Genomic DNA, 13,435 nt, shown 5'->3' with positions numbered 1-13,435 from the left:
GGGACGTCACAATTGGCCCTGGGGACAATGGGGGGTCCTGGGATGTCACAATGAGCCCTGGGCACAAAGGGGGTTCCCAGGATGTCACAATGGGCTCTGGGGACAACGGGGATTCCAACGGTGTCACAATGGGCCCTTGGGACAAAGCCTGTCCCCTGAATGTCACAATGGGCCCTGGGGACAAAGGGGGTCCCCCGGAAGTCACAATGGGCCCTGGGGACAAAGTGAGGTCCTGGGAAGTCACAATGGGCCCCAGTGACAAAGGGGGTCCCAATGGTGCCACAATGGGTCCTGGGGAAAAAGGGCGTCCCCAGGATGTCACAATGGGCTCTGGGGACAAGGGGGGGTCCTGGGACATCACAGTGAGCCCTGGGGAACAAGGGGGTCCCCAGGATGTCACAATGGGCTCTGGGGACAAGGGGGGTCCCCACGGTGTCACAATGGACCTTGGGTACAAAGTGGGTTCCTGGGATGTCACATTGGGCCACAGTGACAAAAGGGGTCCCCATGGTGTCACAACGGGCCCTGGGGACAAAGGAGGTCCCCACGGTGCCACAACGGGCCAGAGGGACAAGGCGGTCCCCATGATGTCACAATGGCAGGTCCTGGGATGTCACAATGAGCCCTGGGGACAAACGGGGGTCCCTATGGTGTCACAATGGGTCCCCAGTGACAAGTGGGGTCCTGAGATGTCACAATGGGTCCTTGGGACAATGGGGGGTCCTGGGATGTCACAATGAACCCTGGGGACAAACAGGGGTCCCCATGGTGTCACAATGTGTCACCAGTGACAAGGGGGGTCCCCAGGATTTCACAATGGGCCCTGGGGACAATGGGGGTCCCCATGGTGTATACAATGGGTCCCCAGTGACAAGGGGGGTCCCCAGGATGTCACAATGGGCCCTGGGGACAAAGGGGGTCCTGGGACTTCACAATGGGCCCTGCGGACAAGGGTGGGTCCCCAGAATGTCACAATGGGCCCTGGGGATAATTGGGGGCTCCTGGGATGTGACAATGGGCCCTGGAGTCAAAGGGGTGTCCCCATGGTGTCACAATGGGCCCTGGGGACATAGGGGGGTCCTGGGATGTCACAATGGGCACTGGGAATAAAGAGGGGGTCCCCAGGGTGCAACTATGGGCCCTGGGGACAAGAGGGTCCCCAGGATGTCACAATGGGCCCTGAGGACAAGGGCAGGTCCCCATGGTGTCACAATTGGCCCTGGGGACAACGGGGGTCCCGATGGTGTCACAATGGGCCCTTGGGAAAAAGGCTGTCCCCTGAATGTCACAGTGGGCCCTGGGGACAATGGGGGTCCCAAGGATGTCACAATGGGCTCTGGGGACAATGGGGGTCCGGGGATGTCACAATGGGCCCTGGGGACAAAGAGGGGTCCTGGGACGTCACAATGGGCCCTGGGGACAAAGGGGGCTCACCAGGATGTCACAATGGGCTCTGGGGACAAAGGGGTCCCCAGGATGTCACAATGGGCACTGGGGAGAAAGGGGTGGTCCCCATGGTGTCACAATGGGTCACCAGTGACAAGGGGGGTCCCCAGGATGTCACAATGGGCCCTGGGGACAATGGGGGTCCCCATGGTGTATACAATGGGTCCCCAGTGACAAGGGGAGTCCCCAGGATGTCACAATGGGCCCCGGGGATAAAACGGGTACCCAGGATGCCACAATGGGCCCTGGGGACAATTGGGGGGTCCTGAGATGTCGCAATGTGCCCTGGGGACAAAACAATGTTCCCTGAATGTCACAATGGGCCCTGGGGAAAAAGGGGGGTCCCCAGGATGCCACAATGGGCCCTGGGGACAACTGGGCGGTCCCCAGGACGTCACAATGGGCCCTGGAAACAATTGGGGTGTCCTGAGATGTCACAATGGGCCCTGGGAACAAAGGGGGATCCTGGGACGTCACAATGACCCCTGAGGACAAAGGGAGTCCCCACCCTGTCACAATGGGCCCTGGGGACAAAGAGGGTCCCCAGGATGTCACAATGGACCCTGGGGACAAAGGGGGGTCCTGGGACATCACAATGGGCCCTGGGGACAAAGGAGGTCCCCAGGATTTCACAATGGGCCATGGGGACAAGGGGGGTCCTGGAATGTCACAATGGGCCCTGGGGACAAAGGGGGTCCCCAGGATTTCACAATAGGCACTGGGGACAAGGGGGTACCCAGGATGTCACAATGGGCCCTGGGGATGACGGGGGGTCCTGGGACGTCACAATGGGCCCTGGGGACAATGGGGGGTCTTGGGATGTCACAATGAGCCCTGGGCACAACTGGGAGGTCCCTAAATGTCACAATGGGCCCTGGGGACAAAGGGGGTCCCCACGGTGTCACAATGGGCCCAGGGGACAGAGGGGGCTCCCCAGGATGTCACAACGGGCTCTGGGGACCAGGGGCGTCCCGAGGATGTCACAATGGGCCCTGGGGACAAAGTGGGGTCCTGGGAGGTCACAATGGGCCCTGGGGACAAAGGGGGTTTCCAGGATGTCACAATGGGCTCTGGGGACAACAGGGGTCCCGACGGTGTCACAATGGGCCCTTGGGACAAAGGCTGTCCCCTGAATGTCACAATGGGCCCTGAGGACAATGGGGGGTCCGGGGACGTCACAATGGGCCCTGGGGCAAAGGGGGTCCCCAGGATGTCACAATGGGCCTTCAGTATAAAGTGGGGTCCTGGGATGTCACAATGGGCCCTGGGGACAAAGGGGGGTCCTGGGACGTCACAATGGGCCCTGCGGATCAAGGATGGTGCCCTGGATGTTACAATGGGCTCTGGGGACAATGGGGGGTCCTGGAACGTCACAATGGGCCCTAGGGACAAAGGGGGGTCCCTTGGATGTCACAATGGGCCCTGGGGACAAAGGGGGTCCTGGGATGTCACAATGGGTCCTGGGGACAAAGGGGATCCCCAGGTTGTCACAATGGGCCCTGGGGACAAAGGGGGTCCCCACGGTGTCACAATGGGCCCTGGGGACAAAGGGGGTCCTCAGGATGTCACAGTGGGCCCTGGGGACTAGGGGGATACCCACGGTTTCAAAATGGGCCCTGGGGACAAGGGGGTCCCCAGGATCTCACAGTGGGCCGTGGGGACAAAGAGGGGTCCCCAGGATTTCACAATGGACCCTGGAGACAAAGGGTTCCCCAGGATGTCACAATGGGCTCTGGGGACAAAGGAGGTCCCCAGGATGACACAATGGGCCCTGGGGACAAAGGGGGTCCTGGGACGTCACAATGGGCCCTGGGGACAATGGGGCGTCCTGATATGTTACAATGAACCCTGGGCACAATTGGGGGGTCCTTAGATGCCACAATGGGCCCTGGGGACAAAGGGGGTCCCCACGGTGTCACAATGGGCTCTGGGGACAAAGGGGAGTCCCCAGTATGTCACAATGGGCCCTGGGGACAATGCGGGGTCCTGGGATGTCACAATGGGCCCCCTGGGGACAATGGGGGTCCTGACGGTGTCACAATGGGCCCTAGGGACAAAGGCTGTCCCCTGAATGTCACAATGGGCCCTGTGGACAATGGGGGTCCCCAGGATGTCACAATGGGCTCTGGGGACAATGGGGGATCCGGGGACGTCACAATGGGCCCTGGGGACAAAGGGGGTCCCCAGGACGTCACAATGGGCCCCAGTGACAAAGGGGGTCCCAATGGTGCCACAATGGGTCCTGGGGAAAAAGGGGGTCCCCAGGATGTCACAATGGGCTCTGGGGACAAGGGGGGGTCCCCATAGTGTTACAATGGGTCCCCAGTGACAAGGGGGGTCCCCAGGATGTCACAATGGGCCCTGGGGACAAAGGGGGTCCTGGGACTTCACTATGGGCCCTGGGGACAAGGGGGGGTCCCCAAGATGTCACAATGGGTCCTGGGGACAAGTGGGTCCCCAGGATGTCACAATGGGCCCTGGGGACAAAGGGGGTCCTGGGACTTCACTATGGGCCCTGGGGACAAGGGGGTCCCCAGGATGTCACAATGGGCCCTTAGGACAACGGGTGGTCCCCATGGTGTCACAATGGGTCCCCAGTGACAAGGGGGGTCCCCAAGGTGTCACAATGGGCCCTGGGGACAATGGGGGGTCCTGGGACATCACAACAGGCCTGGGGACAAGGGGGATCTCCACCCTGTCACAATGGGCCCTGGGGACAAAGGGGGGTCCTGGGATGTCACAATTGGCCCTGGGGACAAAGGGGGTCCCCATGGTGCCACAATGGGCCCTGGGGACAAAGGGGAGTCCCCAGGATGTCACAATGGGCCCTGAGGACAAGGGGAGGACCCCATGGTGTCACAATGGGTCCTCAGTGAGAAGGGGGTGCCCCATGGTGTCACAATGGGCCCTGGGGACAAGGGGGATCCCCAGGGTGTCACAATGGGCCCTGAGGAGAAGGGGTTAGGTGTTTGTGTTAGGGGGTTGGAGGATTAGGTGGTGCAGGATTTGGGGGAGCAAGGCCAGGGGAGCAGGATTTTGTGGGGCCTGATTTGTGGCTACAGAGTCTGGGGTTGCAGGTTCCAGGGCTGCAGGATTTGGGGGTTCAGGGTTTAGGGCAGTAGGATCTTTGGGTGCAGGAGTTTGGGGTGCCGGGTTTGGGGGCCAGGATTTGGGGTTGCAGGATTTAGGGGTGCAGTGGTTTGGAGTGAAGTGTTTTGGGGTGCAGGGTTTGGGGAAGGAGGATATGGGGGTGCAGGGTTTAGGAGAGCAGGATCTTGGGGTGCAAGGGTTTGGGGTGGAGGGCTTGGTAGGGCAGGGTTTGCGGGTGGAAATTTTATTGGGTAGGGCTGGGGGTGCAGGATTTGGGGGTGAAGGGGTTGTGGGGTGCAGGGTTCTGGGGTGCAGGGTTTGGGAGATTGGTACGTGGGGCTGGAGGATTTGGGGTGCAGGGTTTGGAGCAGCAGGATCTGGGGGTGCAGAGTTGGGGGGTGCAAGATTGGGGGTAGCAGGGTTTTGGGGAGCAGGGTTTCGGGGTCAGGCTTTAGGGGGACAGGGTTTGGGGGGCAGGGTTGGGAGGGATGATTTTGGGGTGCAGGGTTTAGGGCAGCAGGATCTTGGGGTGAAGGGGTTTGGGGTGAAGGGTTGGGTAGGACAGGATTTGGGGTGCAGGTTTTTAGGGTGCAACTTGTGGGGGTCAGGATTTGGGGTACAGGGTTTGGGGGTGCAGGGTTTAGTGGTGCAGGGTTTGGGGGTGCAGATCTTGGGGAGGCAGAATTAGGGTGCAAGACTTGAGGGGGCAGGGTTTGGGGGTTTGGGACATGGGGCTGGAGGATTTAGGGGTGCAGGATTTGGGGTGCAGTCTGTGGGGGTGCAAGATCTGGGGGTGTACGAGCTTTGGGTGTGGGATTTGAAGGACAATGATCTGGGGGTGCAGGGATTGGGGGTGTAGGGTTTTGGGGTTGCTGCGTTTGGAGATTCGGGATGTGGAGGTCAAGGATTTGGGGGTACAAGGGCTGGTTGCAGGATTTGGGGTACAGGGTTTGGTTGCAGGATTTGGGGTGCAGGGTTTGAAGTGCAGGGCTAAAGGGGGCAGGATTTGGAGGTGCAAGATTTGGTGGTCTGGGGTACTGGGGTGCAGGGTTTTGGGGTGCGGGACTTGGGGGTGCAGGTTCCATGTCTTTAGGAACTGGGCAGGGAGGGGTTTTTGGTGCGGACTTTTGAGTGCAAGTTTGAGGGGCCTTGATTTTGGGGTGCATGGTTTGGGGGGCAGGATTCCGGGTGTAAGGTTTTGAGGTGCAGGACTTGGGGGCGCAGGTTTCACACGTTAAGGAACTGGGGCTGCAGAGGTTGGGGGTGCAGCGTTGTGGGCTGCAGGGTTGAAGGGTGCAGGATTTAGGGGTACAGGTTTTGGGGGTGCAGGAGCTGGGGGTGCAGGCTGTAGGGATCAGAATATGGGGGTGCAGGGTTCTGGGGTGCAGGATCTGGGTGAGCAGGCTGTTGGGGTACAGAACCTTGTAGTTCAGCGTTTAGAGGCAGGATTTGGGGGTGCAGGGATTTGGGGGTGCAGGGCTTTGGGGTGAGGGGTCTGGAGTGAGGGGTTCAGGTGTTCAGCATCTGGGGGTGCAGGACTTGGGGGTTGGAGGATTTGGGGGTGCAGGGATTTGGGGGTGCAGGGATATGGGGTGCAACTTGGGTGCAGAGTTTTGGGTATAGGATTTTGGGGTGCAGAGTTTTGGGGGGGGGGATTGGGGGAGCAGGGTTTCAGGGTGCAAGGTTCAGTGGTGCAGGGTTCTGGGGGTGCAGGGTTTAGCGCCAGAATTGGGGGTGCAGGGTTTGGGATTGGAGGGTGTTGGGGGAAGGATCTGGGGGTACAAGATGTGGGGTAGCAGGGTTTTGGGGTGCAACTTGTGGGGGCAGGATTTGGGGTACAGGAGGTTGGGGGTGCAGGGTTTGGGGTGTAGGATTTAGTGGAGCAGGGACTGGGGGTGAAGGTCTTGTGGAGGCAGAATTGGGGATGCAGGTCTTGGGGAGGCAGAATTGGGGGTGCAGATTTTGGCTGTTCAGGACCTGGGGGTGCAGGATTTGGGGATGTAGGTTTTGGGGGGTAGATTTTGGGGTGCTGGGTTCGGCACATGGGTCTGGAGGATTTGGGGGTGCAGGGTTAAGGGGTTTAGGATTTTGGGGTGCACAGTTTAGCGTGCACGTTCTGGGCATGTATGATTTGAGAGTGCAGGGCTTTGGGGTACAGGATTTGGGGGGCAGGGTTTTGGGGTCAGGATCTGGGGGTGCAGGGTGTTGGGGAGAAGGATTTGGGGGTGCAGCATTTTGAAGTGCAGGATTTGGAGGAGGGAAGTTTTGGGGGTGAAAGATTTGGTGGTTCAGGTTTTGGGGGTGCAGTGTTAACAGGGTGGAGGTTTAGGGGTGCAGGATTTGGGGGTGCAGGATTTGGGGGCGTAGGGTTTAGAAGTCAGGTCTAAGAGTGCAGCATTTGGGGTGCAGGGGCTTGGGGGGAAATTTAAGATTGCAGAGTGTGGGGTGCACAGGACTGGGGCTCAGGATTTGGGGGTGCGGGGTTTCAGGGTTCAAGATTTGGAGGTGTGGAGTTTTGGGGTGCAGGGGATGGGGGTGAAGGATTTGAGGCTGCAGGGTGGTGGGGGGAGGATTTGGGGGTGAGAGATTTGGGGTGCAGGATGTGGGGGTGCAGAGTTTTGGGAGGCAAGGATCTGGGGCTGCAGGATTTGGGGGTTCAGTGTTTAGGGCAGCACAACCTCGGGGTGCAGGGGTTTGCAGTGAAAGGTTTGGTAGTCAGGATTTGGGGTGCAGGATTCTGGGGTGCTGGGTTTGGGGTACAGGATTTGGTGTTGCAGGGATGGGGTTGAAGGGCTTGGGTTTCCAGGCCTTTGAGGTGCAGGATTTGGAGGTGCAAGGTTTGGGAGGGAATTCTTTGGGGTGCAGGGTTTAGGGTTCCAGGAGGTGGGGGAAGGACCTTGGGGTGTAGGGTTTGGGGGGGCAGGGTTTTGGGGGAAGGATTTAGGGGTGCAGGGTTTTGAAGTGCAGCGTTTCAGGGGGGCATGATTTTGGGGGTGCACATGTGGGGGTCCAGGTTTGGGGGATGCAGAGTTTGTGAATGGAGGATTTTGGGGTGCTGGGTTTGGGGCTGCCTAATTTGGGGGTGCAGTGTTTGGGTGTTCAGGACCTGGGGGTGCTGCGTTTGGGAATGCAGGCTTTAGGGGTGCAGGGCTCAGGATTTGGGAGGGCAGGATCAGGGGGTGTAAGATTTCAGGGTTTAGGGGTGCAAAGTTTGGTAGGGCTGAATTATAGGGGTGCAAAGCATGGTAGGGTTGAATTTAGGGGTGCAGGATTTGGTATTACAGGTTTTGGGGAATCATGGCTTGGGAGGAAGGATTTAGGGGTGCAGGGTTTCAAGATGCAGGATTTGGGGTGCAGTATTTGGGGTTGCAGGTTTGGGGGGTGCAAGTTGTGGGGCGGCAGGAGATCGGGTATAGGGTTCTGGGCTGCAGGGTTTGGGGGTGCAGGATTTCAACGTGCAGGGTTCTGGGGTGCAGTATCTGGGGGTCCAGGGTTTGGCAGTGCATTGGCTTTGGGGGTTGAAGGATTTGGGGGTGCAGGGTTTAGGGATGCAGGATTTGGGGGTGCAGGATTTGGAAGTGCAGAGTTAGGGGGCAGGATTTTCAGTGCAGGGTTTCAGGGCACAGAACTTGGTGGTGCAGGATCTGGGAGTGCAGGTTTTCGGTGGGGAATTTGGGGGTGCAGGGTGTTGAGGAAGGATCTGAGGGTACAATATTTGGGCTTTAAGGGTTTAGGGGGGCAGGATCTGGCAGTGCAGAGTTTGGGGACAGGACCTGGGGGTGCAGCGACTGGGGTTACAGGTTCTGGGGGTGCAGAGTCGAGGGAATTGTTTGAGGTGCAGGGTTATGAGAGTGCAGGATTTCTGGGTGCAGAGTTTGGGGTGGGGGGTATGGGGCAGCAGCATCTGGGGGTGTAGGTTTTGGGTGTTCATTCATTTGGGGGGAGGATCTGGGGGTGCAGGGTTTAAGGGTTCAGGATTTGGAGGTGTAGGGTTTTGGGGTACAGGGTTCTGGGTTGAGGTTTTGGGGTGAAAGATTTGGGGATGCAGTGTTAAGGGGTGGAGGCTTAGAGGTGCAAGATTTGGGGGTGCAGAGTTTTCGTGTGTCTGATTTGGGGGTGCAGGGTCTGGGGGTGCAAGATCCTGGAATTCAGGATCTGGGGGTTCAGGATTTGGGGGTGCACAGTATGGGAGGGAAGGATCTGGGGCTTCAGGATTTGGGGGTGCACTGTTTGGGGGTGCAGGGTTTAGAAGTCAGGTCTAAGAGTGCAGCGTTTGGGGTGCAGGGGCTTGGGGGGAAATTTAAGGTTGCAGAGTGTGGGGTGCACAGGACTGGGGCACAGGATTTGGGGGTGCGAGGTTTCAGGGTTCAGGATTTGGAGGTGTGGAGTTTTGGGGTGCAGGGGTTGGGAGTGCAGGGTGGTGGGGGTGAGAGATTTGGGGTGCAGGATTTGGGGGTGCAGAGTTTTGGGAGGCAAGGATCCGGGGCTGCAGGATTTGGGGGTTCAGTGTTTAGGGCAGCACAATCTTGGGGTGCATGGGTTTGCAGTGAAAGGTTTGGTAGGCAGGATTTGGGGTGCAGGATTCTGGGGTGCTGGGTTTGGGGTACAGGATTTGGTGTTGCAGGGATGGTGTTGAAGGGTTTGGGTTTCCAGGCCTTTGAGGTGCAGGATTTGGAGGTGCAAGGTTTGGGAGGGAATTCTTTGGGGTGCAGGGTTTGGGGGCAGGGTTTAGGGGTGGAGGGTATAGGACAGAAAGATTTGGGAATGCAGGGTTTGGGGTGCAGGTTTCGGGGTTCAGGAAGGTAGGGAGGGCAGGATTAGGGGGTGCAAGGTTTCAGTTGTAGGGTTTAGGGGTGCAGAGTTTGGTAGGGCCGAATTTGGGGGCGCAGGATTTGGGGTGCAGGGTTTGGGAAGACAGGATCGGGGGTGGGGGATTTGGGGGTGCAGGATTGAGGGGCAGGGTTTTGGTGCAGGGCTTGGGGTCAGGATCTGGGGTGCAGGTTTGCGAAGAGTATTTTGGGGTGCAGGATTTTGGGTGCCGTGTTTGTGGGGCAGGTTTGGGGTGATCACTGCTGATCCGCACACACTCGCTCTCTCTGGTATTCACCTCCACTCTTGCTCCTCCACCTCCCCACTGTTCTCTCCATCTCCTCTCTTCTCGTTCCCACCACACTCTGCACACAGACCCGACCACTGAGAATGTTCCAGAACACGCTGATCCAAACCCCGCTGGGACCTCCGGGCTCCATGGCAACGTGAAAATGGAGTGTGCCACAGAATCCCTTTGGGTGTCAAACACCTTGAAGGTGCTGGAGTCCAAGCACAACCCCCCGGCACTGCCCACGGTCCTCAGGAGCTCCCGTGGAAACCCCTCCAGGGATGGCGGCTCCAGCCCTGCCCTGGGCAGCCCGTTCAGTGCCCGACAGCCCTCGCTGGGAGGAACAGCTCCCAGGCTCCAGCCAGAAGCTCACCCGGTACCGCTGGGGCCGTCTCCTCTCCTCCTGCCGCTCGTTCCTGGGCAGAGTCCCCGAAGCCCGCTCTCCGGGCGCTCTGCGGGCGGCTCCTGGCCCGGCCGCCCCCCGCACTCCCGCTCTGGCTCCGCCCCAAGGCTCAGGCGGGAACGGCCGCTGCGTCCCGGCCGGCCAATCGCAGCTCGCCGCCTCAGCCCCGCCCCCTCAAGCCAGCCCTTGGCCCCGCCCCCTCCCCCCAGCCCCTCAGGAGGAGCCGCACCCGCTGGTGCTGAGTGCGGAGCTCAGTGCACAAAGAGCTGCACAGGGTGAGAGGGGCAGGGGGATTCGAGCTGGGATGGGCGCTGTTTGCAGACGGAACCAAGTGAGGCACGGGCTCTGCACCTGGAGAAAGGAAAAGGTGCAGTGATCACCCCAAACCTGCCCCGCAAACACGGCACCCAAAATCCTGCACCCCAAAATACTCTTCCCAAACCCTGCACCCCAGATCCTGACCCCAAGCCCTGCACCAAAACCCTGCCCCTCAATCCTGCACCCCCAAATCCTCCACCCCGATCCTGTCTTCCCAAACCCTGCACCCCAAACCCTGCACCCCCAAATTCGGCCCTACCAAACTCTGCACCCCTAAACCCTAAAACTGAAACCTTGCACCCCCTAATCCTGCCCTCCCTACCTTCCTGAATCCCGAAATCTGCACCCCAAACCCTGCATTCCCAAATCCTTCCGTCCTATACCCTCCACCCCTACACCTGCCCCCAAACCCTGCACCCCAAAGAATTCCCTCCCAAACCCTGCACCTCCAAATCCTGCACCTCAAAGGCCTGGAAACCCAAGCCCTTCAACCCCATCCCTGCAACACCAAATCCTGTACCCCAAACCCAGCACCCCAGAATCCTGCACCCCAAATCCTGACTACCAAACCTTTCACTGCAAACCCATGCACCCCAAGATTGTGCTGCCCTAAACAATGAACCCCCAAATCCTGCAGACCCGGATCCTTGCCTCCCAAGACTCTGCACCCCCAAATCCTGCACCCAAATCTCTCACCCCCACCACCCTGCACTCCCAACCCCTGCACCCCAAAACTCCACACCTCCAAATCCTGAACCCTGAAACCCCGCACCCCCAAATCCTGAGCCCCAGTCCTGTGCACCCCACACTCTGCAACCTTACATTTCCCCCCAAGCCCCTGCACCCCAAACCCTGCACTCTTAGACCTGACTTCTAAACCCTGCACCCCCAAACAGTGCACCCCCAAATCCTGAAGCCCCAGATCCTTCCCTCCCATACCCTGCACCCCCAAATCCTGAACCCCCAAATCCTGAACCCCCAGATCCTGAATTCCAGGATCTTGCACCCCCAGACCCTGCACCCCCAAATCAGACACACGAACACCCTGCACCCCCAAATCTTGCACCTCTAAGCCTCCACCCCTTAACACTGCACCCCCAAATCTTTCACCCCAAAACCTCAACCCAGAACCCTGTACCCCAAAACCCTACACCTCCAAATCCTGAACCCTTAAACCCTGCACCCCCAGATCCTCCCCCCAAATGAATGAACCCCCAAAACCTGCACCCCCAGATCCTGCTGCCCCATACCCAGCACCCCAAACTCTGCACCCAGAAATCCTGCACTCTCATAACCCTTCACCTCAAATAATTCCCTCGACCCTGCACCCCCAAAACCTGTAACCCCAAACGCTGCATCCCCAGATCCTGTCCCCAAACTCTGCACTGCCAGATCCTGCCCCCCTAAACCCTTAAAGCCCAAATATTGCACCCCCAGATCCTTCCTCAACACCCTGCACCCAAACCTGCACCCCCAGATCCTGCACCACCAAGTTCTGTACCCTGAAGCCCTGCACTGAAAATCCTGCACCCCCAAATCCTGCATCCCTAAACCCTGCACCCCCAAATCCTTCAACCCCCAAAGCCAATGCACTGCCAAACCCTGGACCCCCAGATACTGCACCCCAGAACCCTGCACGTTGAAATCCTGCACCCCCAAACCCTGCAGCCCAGAACCCTATACCCGATATCCTGCCGCCCCACAACTTGCACCCCCCAAACCTGCAACCCCAAATACTGCACCCCAAATCCTGCATCTTGAAACCCTGCACCCCTAAATCCTTCCTCCCAAGCCATGAATCCCCAAGACCTGTAATACCAAATCCTGCACCCCAAATCCTGCACCCCCAAATCCTGCACCCCCAAATCGTTCCCCCAAACCATTCGCCCCCGAATCTTTTATGTCCAAACCTGTCCCCCAAAACCTTGCACCCCTGAACTCTGCTCCCCCAAAGCCGGCCTGCGAAACCTTGTCAACCAATTCCATCACCCCCAGATCCTGCTCCCCAAACCCTGCACCCAAAATCCTGCCCCACAAACCCTGCACCCTCAAATTCTGACCCCCAATCAATGCACTGACAAACCCTGCACCCGCAGATCCTTCCCCCCCAAACCTGGCACCCTGAAATCGCTCACCCCAAATCCCTGCACTCTCAAATCTTGCACACCCCAAAAATGTGCACCCCCAAATCGTTCACCCCATATCCTGCCCCTTTAAACCCTGCACTTCAAAACCCTGCACCCCCAAATCCTTTCCCCAAACACCCTGCACCCATTAATCCTGTACCCCCAAATCCTGCACCCCAAGTCCTGAAACTTCAAACCCTGCGCCCTCAGATCCTTCCTTACCCAACCCTGCACCCCCAAATCCTCCAACCCCCAAGTCCTGAACCCTGCACCCGCAACTCCTCACCCCAAAGCCCTGCACCCCCAAATCCTGCCTCTAAACCCTGAACAACAAGGTTCTGCACCCCAAACCCTGCTCCCCGGATCCTACACCCCAAAACCCTACAATCCCAGATCTTGCACCTGCAAATCTCTGCACTTCACAACCCTGCACCCCCAAACCCTGCACCCCAAATTCCTGCCCTACCAAGCCCTTCACCCAAATCCCCGCACCCTTAAATCCTGCACCCCTAAACCCTGCACCCCCAAATCCTGCACCTCCAGATCCTTCTTTCCTTCCTTCCTTCCTAAAGCCTGCACCCCAAATCGTGCCCTACCAAACCCTTCACCCCAAACCCCTGCACCCCACAGTCTTGCTCCCCCTAATCCTGCCATCCCAAACCCTGCACCCCAAATTTTGCCCCCCAAACCCTGATCCCTGAACAACTGCACCTCCAAACCCTGTACCCCCAAATCCTTCCCTAACACCATGCACCCCGAAACCCTGCACCCCTAAGCCTGAACCCTAAATGCCTCACCCAAAAGCCCTGCACCCCCAAACCCTGCACCCCAAGATCCTGCTCCCCTAAATCTTCAACACCCAAACCTTGCACCCTCAAATCTTGCACCCCCAAACCCTGCACCCCCAAATCTCGCAGCACCAAACCCTACACCCCAAATCCTGCACCCCTATAA

Source organism: Patagioenas fasciata, chromosome 10, assembly GCF_037038585.1.
Source record: "Patagioenas fasciata isolate bPatFas1 chromosome 10, bPatFas1.hap1, whole genome shotgun sequence".
Lineage (NCBI taxonomy): Eukaryota > Metazoa > Chordata > Aves > Columbiformes > Columbidae > Patagioenas > Patagioenas fasciata.
Note: the sequence above shows the minus strand (reverse complement) of the source record.